The 18,715-nt window shown below is 40.4% G+C and overlaps 1 pseudogene; it reads right to left on the bottom strand.

The window, feature by feature from the left end:
• Positions 1–16,521: 16,521 nt before the first annotated feature.
• Positions 16,522–17,615, bottom strand: LOC113615554 (beta-parvin pseudogene; annotated as a pseudogene).
• Positions 17,616–18,715: the final 1,100 nt, after the last annotated feature.

The raw sequence follows: 18,715 nt of genomic DNA, 5'->3' as shown, positions 1-18,715 counted from the left end.
TGGACCTTTAATCCGCTGATTCTGAGGCTGCTGGGAGAGATTTCCTTTTATCTTCTTTGTTCTCACAGCTCCCAGGGGCTCAGCTTTGGACTTGACCCTGCCTGTGCGTGTAGGTCGCTGGAGGGTGTCTGTTTTTTGCTCAGACAGGATGGGGTTAAAGGAGCCACTGATTCGGGGGCTCTGGCTCACTCAGGCTGGGGGGAGGGATGGGCGCAGAGTGCGGGGCAAGCCTGCGGCAGCAGAGGCCAGCGTGACATTGCACAAGCCTGAGGCCCGCCGTGCCTTCTCCCGGGGAAGTTGTCCCTGGATCCCGGGAACCTGGCAGTGGCGGGCTGCACAGGCTCCCCGGAAGAGGGGTGTGGATAGTGACCTGTGCTCCCACACAGGCCCCTTGGTGGTGGCAGCAGCCGCCTTAGCGTCTCCCGCCCATCTCTTGGGTCCCCGCTTTTAGCCGCGGCTCGCGCCCATCTCTGGGCTCTGCGCTGAGAGCCGCTGCTCCCGCCCGTCTCTGAAGTTCCTTTAAGCAGCACTCTTAAACCCCTCTCCTCGCGGATCAGGAAACAAAGAGGGAAGAAAAAGTCTCTTGCCTCTTTGGCAGCTCCAGACCTTTTCCCGGACTCCCTCCCGGCTAACTGTGGTGCACTAACCCCTTCAGGCTGTTTTCACGCAGCCAACCCCAGTCCTCTCCCTGTGCTCCAACCAAAGCCCCAGCCTCAGCTCACAGCCCAGCCTGCCCCAGCGGGTGAGCAGACAAGCCTTTCGGGCTGGTGAGTGCTGGTCGGCACCGATCCTCTGTTCGGGAATCTCTCCGCTTTGCCCTCCACACCCCTGTTGCTGTGCTCTCCTCTGCGGCTCTGAAGCTTTCCCCCTCTGCCACCCGCAGTCTCCGCCCATGAAGGGGCTTCCTAGTGTGTGGAAACCTTTCCTCCTTCACAGCTCCCTCCCACTAGTGCAGGTCCCATACCTATTCTTTTGTCTCTGTTTTTTCTTTTTTTCTTTTGCCCTACCCAGGTACGTGGGGAGTTTCTTGCATTTTGGGAGGTCTGAGGTCTTCTTCCAGCATTCAGTAGGTGTTCTGTAGGAGTTGCTCCACGTGCAGATTTATTTCTGGTGTATCTGTGGGGAGGAAGGTGATCTCTGCGTCTTACTCTTCCGCCATCTTCCCCTCCACTCCCTCTAACTTCTGCTTTTATTGGAGAATTAGAAGATGAGGACTTTGAATTCAGATGTTGTTAACAGACTTTAAGTGACCAATTAACATTTTAAACATTCATTCTTATTAGTGGTCAGGAAAGTGCAAATTAAAATTACGATGATATGCAGTTTGCCACACTAAACTGTATGGGCACACACTAAACTCATGAAGTTAGAACTGGAGATGAGAAGGAGAGATGTTAGCATTTTGTTGCACATTTCATATGGTTAGTGTGTTTAAAACATATGTATTATTACTTATATTATTTTGAAATTCAATTAAGTGAAAATGAAATATTTTGTTTGCATTATTCATTTGGGATGCATTTAAAAAATCATCTGCAGTGCTCATTGAAACAATTTCTCCCATTTTTTGTAAGCAAATATTTGGCAGTCCATTCAAGATGTACTCTACAGTTGAATTGCCAAAATTTTGAGGTGACAGGACATGCATATGACATAACATTGACATGCAAAACACTTGGAGAACAAGAAAACTTGTAATTAAATTCTAACATTTCCTTTCAGGCTTGACTTTCTTTTTTATCTGCCTCTCATACAGTCAAGGACACTGCTTTGCAAATGATAAGCGTTCAATATTTTTTCCTCTTTTAATACTGTCATTTAGTTGATAAAGGATAATTGGGATCATATGTCTCTCCTTTTTCATTTAAAAAAAAATGCTAACTGAAAGCATAAGTTGAGGGCCTTCATCCTTGCCATTCTGTTCTAACCCTTTACTCTTATTGTGTCTCTATCCAAACAGTGAAAAATTATTTGTGAACAAGTGCTCTGTGTGAGTGTAGATGAATTAATAAAAAAGATAAAAATATTCATTCAGAAAATGACCCTGCTTCCACTGCTCTGCCTCTTCCACTGCTTTGTTCCTGCCTCCTGACCAAAGGATTCCCAGCAAGGGTCACCAATGCACTGACATTGCCTTCGTGTAACTTGGCTCAGTGCATTTTGTCTGTGTAACTTTTGGCATTCCAAGGCACTATGCAGCAATGGAATGTTAGATGTGACACTGAATTTTAATCACCTCCTTATTAAGTTTATTCAGAAAAAATAGGAAATTTGCTTTGCCATGAAGGAAGGGACATGTGCTGTTGAGATATGGACACATGTTACAGTAACACAATTCCTGTGCAAGATTAGGCTTCTTTTGAGAAGCAAATAAAAATCCAAAGGACAATGATTCTATTGGATTTGACTGAGAGACAGCCAACAAACTGCCAGCTGGTATCCAAGCTAGATATAAGAGGAAAGCAAACAAACCTTGTTTCATTTTGCAATCGACTTAAAGTGCTTTTTAATGGAAAAACAAACTAATGAAACTCATAGTGCCCTATTTTATACACGTTGCTGCTTTACTTACTGGCGAACCTAGAGGTAGTTATTTGGGGTTTTCTTGCCTAAATATTGAGCTAGTAGGCATTTGTTGATCATTTGTCTATTTAAAGTCAGCTGTACAGAGCAAATGTAAGGCGTGAAGATTGATGTGGACCATGATCTGTGAATCAGTTGCACTGTTTACGAGGAAGAGCTGCTAGTGATTTTGTTCCTTTTGAAGTTCTGCATACCAATTCAGAGCAGGTTAAAATTGAGGGTATTCTCCAAATAAAGGCTATAATTAAAAACCTGCTCATGCTTTTCCAATCTTCTGCTAATTTAACTCACTGGTGATTTTTCATGCTCATGAAAAGTGAATTTTCTATAATCAAATGAGGATTCCAGAAGAAGGGGCTACTGAAATGGTCTCTTCGACTCTGTGATTAATGTCAAAATCTTCTTCAAATCCTGTATCAGGAGCTGTTTATCCTGTATCTGGAGGCTCAATTCTATCCTCAAATACAAACACAATCTTGCTCTAAGCAGGAGAAACTTCCTTCCTTATTTCTTAGTAACAAAGGTCTTAGCATTTGTAGATCTTTTGGTGATTATACCTCAGATCTTTCTTTTTGACCAATACACTCTTTTGTACTTGAGTCTAATATTGGGTATCTGTCCAATGCCTGATTATCTGGCCTTTGCCTAAATTCCTATCATAATATCCTGTTTCCAATATCCTTCTATAATAGTGTTTTAACTAAGGCTGTGCATCGGAATGAACTTTTAAGTTTTCCTAAAACAGATTTCTAAGCCAGACTTCAGTCATATTTGTAGTTAGAAGATCAGGGCTAGAGTCTAGGCTTCCACATTTAAAAGTGTCCACAGACCATTCCTTACTGCTGTGACTTTCTCTAAGAGTTTGCTTCATCTCACCTTTAGCTTCCATTCCACCTTTGTCTGTTATGTTTACCAACCAACCAAAAATCAATATTGCACAATGCAAGCCTGGGCAGAAACATCAGAAAAACCAGTATATTTATTTGCAATGTATGCTTATATATGTTTATAAAGTTATTATTATGAAAAATAAATATGTATCTATAAAAAATCCCATTTCAAGTAGCAACATAAAGAATAAAATATTTAGGAATAAACTTAACCAAGGTGGTGAAAGATGTACACCAAAAACTACAAAATCATTGATGAAAGAAATGAAAGAAGACACAAAATATAGAAATATATCCCATGTTCATGGATTGGAAAATGTAATGTAATTAAAATGTCTGTATTATCCAAAGCAATCTGCAGATTCAATGCAATCCCTATCCAAACCAAAATGACATCGATCACAGACATAGAAAACAATCCTAACATTCACATGGAATCAAAAATACCCCAAATAGTCAAAGCAATCTTGAGCGAGTATAACAAAGTACTTCCTGATTTCAAAATACATTACAAAGCAAACATAATTAAAACAGTATGGTACTGGCTTAAAACAGACATATAGAACAATGAAACACAATAGAAATCCCCAAAATAAGCCCACACATATACAATAAATTGATTTTCAACAATGCTGCCAATACTACACAATGGGGAAAGGATAGTCTCTCCAACAAATGGTGTTGGGAAAAAATGGATATCCACATGCAAAAGGATAAATTTACACCCTTATCTTACAACATACCCACAAATTCACTCAAAATGAATTAAAAGCTTTAACATATATGACCTGAAACTGTAAATCTATGAGAAGAAAACTTAGGGGAAAAATCTTCATGTCATTGGTGTAGGAAGTGATTTCTTGAATGTGACACCAAAAGCACAACAACAAAAGTAAAAATACACAAGTGAAACTACATCAAAATAAAAAAAAAATTAAAAAAAAACTTCTGCATGGCAAAGGAAACAATCCACAGAGTGAAAAGGCAACCTATGGAAAGGGAGAAAATATGTGCAAACCATATATCTGGAAAGGGACTAATATCCAAAATATATCAAGAACTCCTATAACTCAATAGCAAAATAACCCAAGTAAAAAATGTGCAAAGGACCTGAATAGACATTTCTCCAACAAAGACATACAGATGGCCAACAGATATATGAAAGGGTGCTTGATATCACTAATCATCAGAGAAATGAAAATCAAAACTATGATGAGATATCACCTCACACCTGTTAGGATGGTGATTATATATATACATGTATATAAAGATAACAAGTGTTGGGGAATTTGTCAATGTAAAATGACACAGCTGCTATGGAAAATAATATGGAGCTTTCTCAAAAAACTTAAACATAGAGCTACCATATGATCCTGCAGTCCCACTACTGAGTATATATCCCAAAGAGCTGAAATCAGGATATCAAAGAGATACCTGCACTCTCATGTTCATTGCAGCATTATTCATAATACCCAAGATATGGAAACAACCTGAAGCTCATCAAAGGATGAATGCATAAAGAAAATTTGGTATATGCATACAGTGGAATATTATTCAGACTTAAAAACAGAAGAAGGGCTTCCTTGGTGGCACAGTGGTTGAGAGTCCGCCTGCCAATGCAGGGGACGTGGGTTCGTGCTCCAGTCCAGGAAGATCCCATATGCCGCAGAGAGGCTAGGCCTGTAAGCCATGGCCACTGAGCCTGTGCGTCTGGAGCCTATGCTCCAAAATGGGAGAGGCCACAACAGTAAGAGGCCCGCGTACTGCAAAAAAAAAAAAAAAAAAAAAAGAAGGAAATCAGATTCTTTACCCATATAGGTTATTACAGAATATTGAGAATCTGAAAAAGAATGAAAGAATGAATATATGTATAACTGAATCACTTCGCTGTACACTTGAAACTAACACAACATTGTGAATCAACTATACTCCAATAAAAAAAAAAAAACAGAAGGAAATCTTGTCATATGTGCCAATATGGATGTACTTGGAGGACATCATGCTGAGTGAAATAAGCTGATCACAGAAGGACAAATACTGTATGATTCCACTTACATGAGGTACCTAAAATAGTCTAACTCGTAGAAACAGTGAAGAATGGTGGTTACCAGAGGGCGGAGGGAAGGGGAAATGGGGAATTTGTGTCCAATGGATATAAAATTAGGTATACAAGATGAATAATTTCTAGAGATCTGCTGTACACCATTGTGCCTATAGTTAACAATACCATATTGTGCACTTAAAATTTTGTTATGAGGGTAGATCTCATGTTAAGTGTTTGTACCACAATAAAAAATGTGGTATATACATATAATGGAATGCTATTCAGCCTTACAAAGGAAAACAGTTCTGATACATGATGCAACATGGATGATCCTTGAAGACATTATGCTCGCTGAAATAAGCCAGATACAAAAGGACAAATACTGTATGATTTCACTTATATGAAGTACATACAATAATCAAACACATAGAGACAGAAAGTGAATAGTACGGTGGTTACCAGGGGCTGGTGGGTAGGAGAGAATGGGGAGTCATTGTTTAATGGGTACAGAGTTTCAGTATGGGATCATGAAAAGTTCTGAAGGTGGATAGTAGTGATGGTTTGACAACAATGTTAATGTACTTAATGCCACTGGACTGCACATTTAAAATAATTATAATGGTGAATTTTATATTATATATATTTTGCCACAGTAAAAATAAAACATAATTGACTCTTTAAACAAAGATGATAACAATATGTTGTGGGGTTAATGAAATATGAAATAGTAATATATATGGCAACATACCATAACGAACATATGGCAAGAGATTGGAAACTTACTATTATAAATTTCTAACAGGATTTTTTTTAAGTGGTATAGTGCCGCTTGAAAGAAGACCATGATAAAGTAAGACTCTGTATTACAAATCCTAAAACAACCACTAAAACAGCAAAATGAATAATTTTAGTGAGTAATCCAGCAAGAGAGATAACTTGGGATCATAAAAAAAACATTCAATTAATACAAAATAAGGTTAAAAAAAGGAGGGAAAAGGTAATGAAGGAAATATAGAAAACAAAGAACATGAAGCACATTAAATTTAAACGGTCTAAGTCAAGGCCTAGCAAACCTTTTCCTTAAAGGGCCACATAGTAAATATTCTTGACTTGAAAGCCTGCATTCTCTGTGCAACTATTCCAATCTGTCATTGGACTAAAAAGCATTCATAGTCAATACATAAATGAATAAGCAAGTCTGTGTTCCAAAATAAACTTTATAAAAATGTGTAGGTGACCATTCTTTGCAGACCCCTCTAAATGGCCCCAATACTACTTCAAATAAAAGGCAGATATCATGGGATTGGATAATAGAGTAAGATTGAAAAATGAGCTGACCAAAATAAACATAATTCAGATTCGAAGGCAAAAATAGGCTTGTGATATACATATATTTCATGCTAATGATAAGCAAAAGAAACCTAAAGTAGCTATACTTATCTCAGACAAAGTAGGTCTCAGAACTAATAATATCAACATGTTTAAAGGAGATTGTGTCACAGTGATTAAAGGGGTCAATTCATCAAGGGGACATTAAAAATCCTAAACATTTCTGCATCTGTCAGAGCTTCAATATACAAAAAGCAAAAACTGATGCAGCTACAAGGATAAACAATAAAATCCACAGTTATACTTGGAGATTTCAAGGGTTCTCTCTCAGCAACAGATAGAACAAATAGACAGACAATCAGCAGTGAGGTAGAACTGAGCAAGGCCATCAAATCAAATATAACATACTGACATATAGAATACTTCATACATGGAAAGGGGAATATAAATTATGTTCAAGAGAATATGTAACATTCATCAAATAGCCAAATATCTTGGTTCATGAAACAAGCCTTACCAGATTTAAGAAAATGGACAACAAACAAAGTGGGTTCTCAGACTATGATGAAATTAAAGTAGAAATTAATAGCAGAAAAATCTCCTAACACATGTAATTAAGCAGCACACCTCTAAATAAGCCTTAGGTCAAGCAGGAGATCTGAGTTGAAGTTAGAAACTATTTTGAAGTGAACAATAATAAAAATATAATACATAAAAATGCGGGGGATGCAGCTAAGGCAGTCCTTATGGAGAAATTTGTAGGTTTAAATGCTTATGTCACAAAGGAAGGAAAGTCTCAAATTAATAATCTAAGATTCATTCTTAGGAAAGGAGAAAAGAGGAGCACAGTGAAGCCAAATCAGGCAGAGGAAAGGAAAAAAAAAAGATAAAAGCCAAAATCAATGCAACTGAGACAGAAAAACAGAGAAAATCAATAAAACAACAACAAAAAAACCCTAATCTTGGCTTGGAAAAGATTAATAAATTAATAAACCTCTTGCAAGACTTGACAAATATAAAAGGTGTGAAGATACAAATATCAGTATAAAGAATGAACAAGGAGATATCATCATAAAGTTGGAAACATTAAGACAGAATACTACAAAATGACCCTACGATGAAAACTAGATCGTTTACGTAAAGACAGACTATTTCCTTAAAGAACAAGAGCTACTAAAAATGCCTCCAAGTCCAAATAGATAATGTGAATATTCATATAACTATTAAAGAAATCAAATTCATAGTCAAAAACATTTTAAAACGGAAATCTCCAGGCACTCGTGATTTCTTTGGAAAATCCTCCCAAACAGTTAAAAAGGAAATAATACTCACTGTATACACATTTGTGCAAAAACATTGAAGAGGAGGAAAACATCAAAACTCCATATCTAGTTCATGAGGTTGAAATTACCCTGATACTAAAACCAGATAAAGACATTACCAAAAAATTAATCTACAGTCCAATACCTCTAAAGAACATAGATACACATAATTGTCAAGGAATTATTAGCAGATGATATCCAGAAACATATTAAAAAGGATGATACACCATGACGAAAAGTAATGTGCCATGGGAATGCAAGGTTGTTTCAATATTTGGAAATTAACAAATGTAATCCATCATATTAACAGATTAAAGAAGAAAGACCATATGATTATGACAATAGATGCAGAAAAAGTATTAGACAAAGTGCAACATGCATGCACTTTGTGATTAAAACTCTCATAAAAGTAGGACTAGAAAGGTAGGTACTTCCTCAAACAAAACACATTTACAAAAACCTACAATTAACATTATACTTAATGTTAAATTACTGAATGCATTTCCCCTGAGATCAGGAATAAGGTAAGGAAGTTCTCTCCTAACAATCCTATTCAACATGGCACTGAAAAGTCTGAGCCAGTGAAATAAGGCAAGATGAAGAATTAAAAATGCATACCATTTGGAAAAGAAAAAGTAAAATGATCCTTCATCACAGACGACATTATTGTCTACATAGAAAAACCCAAAGAAGGACTCTACAAAAAACTTCTAAAACCAATAAAGGAGTTTAGGAAGGTGGCAGGATACAAGATCAACACACAAAAATCAAACTTATTTTTATACACTAGAAATTTCCAATCGTATGTGAAAGAACCCCCAGATAAGCCTGAAATCTTACCCCAAAACTAACTCAAAGTGGATCAAAGTCTAAATGTAAACTGTAAATCTCTAAAACTTTTAGAATAAAGCATAGGGGAATATCTTCATAAATTAGAGTTAGACAAAGACTTCTTAGATGTGACATCAAAATTGTGATCCATAAATGAAATAATTGATAAATTGGACAATTTCAAGATTAAAAACTTTTCTTCTCCTAAAGACACTATTAAAGAAGGAGAGAATAAGCTACAGCCTAGAAGAAAATATTTGCAAATAAAATATCTGAAACAGGATTTGTATGCAGAATATCTAAAAACTCTCAAACTCAACAATAAGTAAACAAAAAACTTACTTGTAAAGTGAGCAATAGACATTGAGATTTCAACCAAGATGATGTAAGGATGACACATAAGCACATGAACAGTGTTCAACATCATTAGCTACTAGGAAAATGCAAACAAATCTAACAGGAGATACCAACATGCATCTACTCAAATGACTAAAATCGCACACACACACAGACACACACATTACAAAGTGCTGGAAATGATGTGGAACTACTGGAACCCTCAGACATTGCTGAGGTGAATGCTAAAAGTTGGATCAACCTGGCACACGTGTTTGCAGTCTCTTCCAAATTTAAACCCATACTTTCCATATGATCCAGCAGTCCAAATCCTGGGTATCTAACCCAGAAAATTGATTGAAAAGTTATGTTCACTAAAGAACCTGTATGCAAATGTTTATGGCAGGTCTATGCATATTTCATAAAAGTGGAAACAACCCAGATGCCTTTCAACAGGCAAATGGATAAAATGCATCATGGTACATCCATACAATTAAATTGAATGAACTGTTAATGCATGTGACAACTTGGATGGATCACAAGGTACTGTATGATTTCATTTATATATCATTCTCAAAATGACAAAATTATACTGATGGAGAATAGATCAGTGGTCGCTGAGATTTGGGGCCAAGGTAGTTGTGTGATGGAACAGTTCCATATCCTGATTGCAGTAATGGTTACACTAATCTATACATTTGTTAAAATTCATATGGCTTTATGCCAAAATCCCCACAAATTTTACAGGATGATAGTTTGAAAAATTTTAAATTTAAAAATCATGCACACACACACACACACACACACACACACACAGAGACACAATATACCACTACACAATTATTAACAAGGCTAAAGTTTAAAAAGTTGATTTTTATCAAGTACTGGTGAGGATGTGGTGGAGCTAGAACTTGAATATACTGCTGCTGGAAATATAAAATGGTACAACTACACTGGAAAAATGTTTGGTAATATGTCTTAGCCCATTCAAGCTGCTATAACAAAATACCACAGACTAGGTGGCTTATAAACAACAGAAATGTATTCCTTACAGTTCTGCAGCCTGGGAAGTCCAAGATCGAGGAGCCAGCATGGTCATGTTCTGGTGAGGGCTTTCCTCTTGGTTTGTACCAGATGCCTTCTCACTGTGTTCTCACATGGAAGAAGGGCCGAGCTGGCTCTCTGGAGCCTCTTTTACAAGGGCATAAGTGTTATTCATGAGGGCTCCATTGTCATGACCTTGTCACCTCCCATAAGCCCCATGTCCCAATACTATCACATTGGGCATTAGGATTTCAACATATAAATTTGGGGGGAACACAAACATTTACACCATAGCAGGTGTTTTCTTAAAATATTACACATACACCTATGATATGATCCAGACATTCTAGTCCTAGAAATTTAGGACTAGAAAAGAAATAGAAGAGAAAGGAAAGCATATGTACAAACAAAAACTTGTATATGAATGCTCAGAGAAGCTTTATTTGCAATAGCCGAATAATAAAACATCGTTAGGGTCCATCAACACGTGAATGGATAAGCAAACTGTGGTATTTCCATATAATGGAATACTCATAGCAATAAAAAATAATGAACTATTGATACACATCACAACATCAAATGAATCTCAATATGCTGAGTGTAAGAAGCCAGAAGAAAATTAGTATATATGCTATGATTAAATTTATGTAAAATTCCAGAGAATGCAAACTAATATATACTGACAAAGATCAGATCAGTGATTGCCTGGGGACTAGAGGGAGTAAGGAGAGGCAGGAGGCAGGGATTAAAAAAGAGCAGGAGCAGGAAATCCATCACATCAAAATGTCGCATTAACACTTATCCGTTGGAGAGGTGTGTGTGAAAGGAAAGGACAACGAAGTAAGATTGCACAGGGTGCCTCCAAGTTACTCACAAGATTCTAGACCTTACTGAGTGCAGTGATCATGCACTCTGCCTGATCAATGTACAAATTACAAAAAAATTTTATACTCCCTCCTGTAAGTGTGAAACATTTAAGAAAATACAGTAGAGTCATTTTATAGACCAGTGATTCATACAATTTTAGAGATGGATGGAGTACTATGATCATCGACTGTGAACCCCTCAGTTTACATGGAGATTAGTGAAGGAACTTGCCTCTGGTCAAACAACAAAAACTTTTAGGCCTCCTTACTCCCACAGGAGTGCTCTTTTCATTACTCCACCTTCCTTTTCTCATCTCTTGAGCTAGTTCTCTTTCTGTGACTTCAGTTAAACCCTCTGCCTGCCCCCTCACAAGTAAAAACATTCTTACATTCATATATAAACATATACATACACAAATACAACACAATACATGCATGCATACATATATATATGGTGTGCTGTTAGTGTTTAACAACCAGCTCTGTGGGAGGGTGACAAAGTTGTAGCACACGCTGACCAATTTCTGTGATCTCATTTCTCCCACCACGGTTCATTTCAAGCTCCCTATATGATGTCACTGAATGCAGAGTCTTGGAAGCAGAGTGCCATTTATAGTTTTTTCACCATACAGATACAGTAGATGAAAATAAGCAAAAGAGCACAGATTAATAGTAAAATGTAGTAAAGTACTTAGGAAAAGATGAGTTTTGAGTGTTTACTACCTTTGGTTTTAATATAATTTATTTAATTGTAAGTTTACATAATTTGATATTCACTAATGATATGCTTCCCAACGGACTCACAAAATTTCCTAAACTTTTTAATGATCGACTAATCACCACCAGTTGGTTTGAGGTAGCTCTGGCATACCATTGCTGCATAAACAAATGCAAACGTTGGTGAGTGCTTCAAAGGTCCCTTGGAGTGTTTTTCCCCACTATAAAAGCAAACAGAGTAAGCCTGCATTGTTGCCCTTATGTGCAACACTTTAGAATTTGGCAAAATAGTGGGTTAACTTTATGGACCATTCTTGGATCACCCTTAGCAAATAAATGGTAGAATTAATAGCCTACAAACCCTCCATCCACTGGTGTCAACACACGTGTTTTGCTTCTTTCCCAATAGGGGACATCTCCACCCAGCTACTTCTTGCCATCATAGTAAAATACTTTGTCCAAGTTCCTCTCTCTTCTTCTCCCTGCAGGTGACCCCATTTGGCCCTGTGTGGTGTGCGATGCCTCTCACGCTCTGAGATATTGTGAGTAATAAAATTTTCTCTCAAAGGCAGTTGACTCCATTTCTTTCATCTTACCATACCAGATTACAACAAATCCTGGGTACAATGGCAAGACCATAACCTGTAGGATGGACTGTCAGGCTGAAGACCAGGGGAACATTGTTGCTGCAGAATCCCTCTTGATCAGGGGGAGGTCTATTCAGGCCTTCAGCTGATCGGATGATACCTATATGCATTAAGAGGGGAAGTCTGCTTCACTCAAAGTCCTCTGATTTAAATGTTAAATCTCATCTAAAATACCCTCACAGAAACATCCAGGACAAAGTTTGACCACATATCTGCACACAGTGGCCCGGCTAAGTTGACACATAAAACTAACCATCAAAAGTCCACTCCTTGTCATCTTGATACCCATATGTATCACCTTAAACTGTACTTAACCTTTAAATAAAGACAATAACAAGGCCATACTTCCACCTATCATGATACAACTAGCCTGCATACAAATGAAAACACACTAACCCTTTTACCACAACAGGATGCAAAGTCCTTGGGTGATGTTTATTCTCTCTTGAGATCCCCTAACTTAAACACTATGACACACATTTAACGATGTTTAAATGAATAAGATATCAAGTCAATATATCTTATGTTGCAAGATAAGGGGATGACAGAGGAAAAGAAGTGTTATTAGATAGACAGATATAGATATAAGGAACATATTCATAACAAAATAAGGAAGAAATACTCATAACAGTTAAAAGTCCTCCTTTCTGCAGCTGGTCACGTGGCCATAGCTGATATTTGTAATTACCTTTTTCTACTACTCATTCCATATCCCCTTTGCCCTAAGCAAGTCCCTCAGCCAGCCAGCCATGGCTTTTCATCTGGTAGGGTGCCACAGACTTTCATTCCTGAAGTGTCTGGTCCATCTGTAGTCCTGCCTGAATTAGGTTATTGCAGTTTTCCATTGGATTTAATCGCAGGGCATGTTATTACTCAGAGATACCTTAAGGATCTCCTGTATTCTGGACATACTCTGCCATACTTCTATCGTGAAGTGGCAGTCCAATTTTCCCCCGGTAGTTGGGATCAATAACCTCAGCCAGCACAGCAACTCCCTTCTTTACCTGTTGATTCAGAGGCATGAGGAGCCCAAAGCGGCTAGGTGGTGGTGTTAATTTTCAATTCAATGGAATCATTGTTGTGTTCCTGGTGGAAGCACTCCTCCATTTGGAACTAAGACCTCTATCTAAGCTAGCAGAGCATAATATCATGGGGTTAGGAAGCCAACTTTGTGCTAGTGGGCCACTAGGTGTGACAGTGAATGGGAGTCCCACTACCATTTCCACCCCTTGATTCCTGGACCTGTGAAGCCTGGCTATGGGAGAAAAAGCACCATATATTGGATGGTGGATCAGAATATATACAGCCTCCCACAGAACCTTGCCCAAGCCCTGCAAGGAATTGCCACTTAGCTGGTTCTGTAAGTGAGTCTACAAAAGACCTTCCCCAAGGGGACCCAGCCACCCCTACATTCAAGTGGCTCTGGTCAAGTTTATCTGGCTCAAGTCAGGGGATTGATTGTGGGGCTGTGGCCTCCCCATGGGTTTGTTTGTCTTTTTTAAGTTTTGTTCACTTGACCTAGAATTTTTCTGGTTATACAGATCAAGTAAGACTTTAATAGGTTTCCTGTGTATGACTCTTCTAGAAACATCATGATCAATTAGCAAACAGCATAGGCCTCTAGACGCCAGACTTTTCCAATTGTCGCTTTAACTCCGCTGTTCATTATGGTAATCATACCCACCTTACCTTCGGAGGTTGAGTGATGCCACTTGGCCCCTGCCATCCTGGGGATACAATTACTCCCATTGCCTGTAGGCTCCCCAATTCAGCAGTGGCAGTTCCCACTGTAAGCTCTGGTCTACAGAGAACAGTGATCATGAAGCTCTTCAAGAATGCTGGGGCTCCCCTCATGAATTTATTTCTCACATTCATGGTAAAAAGTGTGTCCTGTGGGGCCTCCTAAGCAGGGTGAAAAGGTCTTAAATGACAAATCCACTGTAACTTTCCAAACTTCTTAAGACTTCGAATTATTTCTTCTACAGTAAACCAAGGATAGGTCTGGCATTTGTAATTCACTTACCATGGACCACATTTTGGGCCATGTGTTAGCCAACCAACCAAACTCATAGAGCCCTTTGTAGTTCTCCTAGTTGCAACATTAAGTGTGGGATCTCTGCTTAGTGGGCCTATGTCAATAAATTCACCCTGATCCAACTTTATGTTCTTTCCACCATTATCCCACATCCTTAATAACCATTTCCACACATATCCTCCTATTTGTCTGTGTAAATTAGAAAATATCTAGTACCTCTTATGGAGTATAGCATACCTTCTCATGTGTTACATTTGCCTGCACTTTTAGGGGCCTGATGGAACTTGAGTCTTTTTTTGTTTTGTTTTTGTTTTGTTTTGTTTGTCTTGTTTTTTATTTCTAAGCCTTGAACATTGGTATTCAATTTAATATTAACAACTTAATAGCTCTGATCTACAGCAGAAAGGCAAAAATCAAAGAGAAGAGAAAGGCCCATCTTGCTGGGGCAGTGAATACTGAGCAAACTCAGAGGGTCGGCATGTCATAAAAATCCCAGCTCAGGAGCCAGGGGTTGGGAGAGGGTATGACCCAGTGTAGGACCTGCCTGAGACCCAGCCAATGGGTCCCCATTTCTCTTCCAAGCCAAGGTGGGTGAGGAGTGAACAGCACACAAATGAGAATCACATTTCCTATGACAGGGTGCCCCACGGATGCCGACAGGGCTCAGGAGAGCTGGGACTTGGGGAGGAGAGACGTGAACACTTCACATCCCCCTGTTACAGGCTGAGCTGTGTACCCCCAGAACCCACATGTTAAAGTCCTAACCCCCAGGACCTCAGAATGTGATGGTATTTGGGGACAGGGTCCTTATAGAGGTAATTAAGGTAAAATGAGGTCATTAGGGTGGACCCCAATCCAATCCTCCTGGTATGCTTATAAGAAGAGATTAGGACACAGAGACACAGAGGGGAGACACATGAGGATGCAGGGAGAAGACAGCGGTCTACAAGCCAAGCAGAGAGGCCTGGAAGGTACCATCCCTACTGACACCTTGATCTCGACTTCCAGCCTCCAGAAGTGTGAGAGAATAAATGTCTGTTGCCTAGGCACCACCACCACCACCACCACCACCCGATTTGTGGCACTCTGTTATGGCAGTCCAAGCACACGAAGACAACTTGCTTTCTAAAAGATTTTTTAAATGAATCCATCCCCAAACAGAGCCTCTGGGATTGGAAACATCCCACCCGAGCTGTCTCCAGCTGCATTGTAAAGCCAGTTCAGGGCCGGCTGATAGATACAGCCCATTCAGCCATAGCAAGAAATAAAGAAATGCCTCAGAAATCTTTCGCACCATGGACCGTGGAAGCTGGGTCCTCTAGGTTCCAGATGTCTGTGCAAAAGCTAAATGAAAACAACACTGAGTGGCCGAGAAGTAGGGATGTGAGTGGACACTGCAGTCACAGCTAAAGCTTCTGAGACTTATGAGTGAAGTTTTTAAAACTGTAAAATGCTTTTTGGTAAAGAGGCCAATGTGACCCCTGCCCAGGAGATTCCACCAGGACAGACAAGTCATCGCCAATGCTGCAAAGCTGCCAGTATGTTTCTCATGCCCTGTGATAAGCTGGAACGACAGGCGCTCCCCTCCCAGGGACTGAGGGTTGGGGTTCTGGCTTTTTTCTCTTCCATCTTTTGATCAACAAGGGACTCAGCACCCCGTGGCACCCCAAGTGAAGGGAGGCTGCAAACTCGAGCACTGGTGTTTGGAACCTTCATTTCAAAGGATGCCGCCCACTGCAGAATTACAGGGAAAAGAGGTTAAGAGCATCAACCAGAAGAAGGAGGGGTGTGGGTGGGGAACAACCGCAGGCTTGGAGGGGAGGCCAGGGCACCTCTCGAAGCACCATCCCTGCCACGGTCTCTGCTGCTCCCCGCCATCACTCCACGTGCTTGTACTTGGTGAACAGGTTGTAAAGAACCCGCAGGGTGGATTTGAGGTCCAGGTTCACCACATCTTAGGGGCAAACCTTGGGTTTCTTAAGGACTCCATCCGGCATCAGTTCAAAGGCAAATGGCACGTGGTAGACCTTTTGATCGAAGCTGTCCATGGTCAGGTAGAAGTTGTGCAGGCATACAAAGTAGTCTTCCAGAAGCCCCATGAACAGAACCAGGTACACGCCATCTGCAAACTGGGTCTCTAGTTCCATCACCCCCAAATTCAGATTGTTCAGGTGATTGTTCACAAACGTGATGAGAGACTTCTTCAGCACATTGTGCTTGTCTGGGGCATGGTCGAAGAGCGTGTCGAAGGCATCCCACTCAAACCAACCCATAATCATCTCGGTGGTCGTGGTCAGCTCCTCCATGACATGGCTGGAGTGTAGCAGGCCTTCCCACTTCCGCACGACCACGACTTGCAAGGAGAAGTGTGCGGGAAGGTAGATCAGGCCCGGAAGTGCATAGCCAAGGCCATGAGGAGGTGAAGGATGGCCACCAGGTTCTTCCCGTGAATCGAGTCCACGGTCCACTGGAGCACCCAGCCGTGAGGCCACAGCAGCTCCTGCACCACCTCCAGCACCATCTGCAGCTTCTGCTTCAGCCCTATTTCAGACTGGGTCACCTCAGCCACGTTCAGCTTGTGGTCTGCCAGTTTTTCCAGGAGCTTCTGCAGCACCTGCCCATCATATAGGTCCTCCTCCAGCTGCTTCACGATGATCCTCTCCTCCATCAGGACATCATTGATCCAATCGATGAGAACCTTGACCAGCTTCTTGAATCTGGGGTCATCCCTGGAAGTGCAGTCAATCACCGTGTGCTCCTAATTCTCCTCGAGCAAGGTGTCTTCTGGGTAGATCTCCACTGAGGCAGGGGACATTGGTGAGTTGATGGCATTTTTCCCTTCGTGCAGGTTACTCACCTCCTTGGCCTTCTTCTTCCTCACGAACGTGCCGCCCAGCTTTCCCAGGAACGACTTGTCCTTCTTCATCCTGTGGGGCTGCAGGGCGGGAAAGCACAGTGTTGTGGAGGACATGGGGCATGCGGGGACCCCAGCAGCTGGGCACCTGCGCAGTGCCTGTGGGGGCTTCCCTGGTTGCTGCCGCCTGGTCTGGAACTTGAGTCTTGCTATAGGTCTACAAGCAGAGAGAAGTGGTGGGGTAGGTCCTGAGGCACATCAGCAGTGTCTTTCAAGGAAACTTCCTCAGGGGAGGCCATTACAGTTTCCTCAGGTGGCACAGGGTTAAGCTCCTCAGACTGGGGTTCAGACGCTGCTTCTACTGGCAATGATGACGCATGAGATTTGAGGGTCTCGATGTCCCCAGCTTCATCAGGGTCTTCCCATGTGTGCCCATCCAACTTTCAAGATCCCAATCCTTCCCAACCAAAGCCTTCACTTTAATGGTAGACTTGTGGTACAACTGGGGATCCAATTTGCAGTGTAATTCAGCCACTCACAGGATGAGATTCTGGGTTTTGTTTTCAGCAATCTCAACCCTGTGGGCAGACATAGATGCTTTCAGGTCCTTTATGCATTGTTTAAACAGGGAGTTTGAGTCTCTGAGCTCATTCTTTTCTTTTCGTACTTTGTTCAGTGCCATTGGGAGCAGCTAGCATTTCTCATTATATTCCATATTTTGACAAGAATATTTGAATATACATAGTCACCCAGATTTTGCCTCTTATAAGTACTTGATGAGGAGTATCCCATGATGAGATTTTGTGTACCTCTATTGCCACATTATGCCATGGACTATCAGTGCACTCTTTACTACTAGAAATAGAGTCATTAGTGTCTTTAAATATAATCAAATTAGAGGGTCAGTTCCAGTATCTTAACAACCAATTCAGAAAACTCATCCTTAAGATTCTGTTCTTTAGAACCAATCCTGGTACCAAAATCTGCATGAGTCAGGGTTCTCCAGAGAAACAGAACCAATAGGATGAATGAATGTGTGTGTGTGTGTGTGTGTGTATGTGTGTGTAGGGAGAGAGAGGCAGAAAGACAGAAAGACACACACACACGCACACACACACAGATAGAGACAGACAGACAGACAGAGGTTTATTTCAAGGAGTTGGAAAGTCCAAAATCTACAGGATGGACTGACAGACCAGAGATCAATGGGAGAGCCA

Source organism: Aethalodelphis obliquidens, unplaced genomic scaffold (genome assembly GCF_003676395.1).
Source record: "Aethalodelphis obliquidens isolate GAN/ISIS:26980383/991018 unplaced genomic scaffold, ASM367639v1 scaffold119, whole genome shotgun sequence".
Taxonomy (NCBI): Eukaryota; Metazoa; Chordata; class Mammalia; order Artiodactyla; family Delphinidae; genus Aethalodelphis; species Aethalodelphis obliquidens.
The sequence above is the reverse complement of the archived record's forward strand: the minus strand, read 5'-3'. Positions and strand labels throughout refer to the sequence as shown.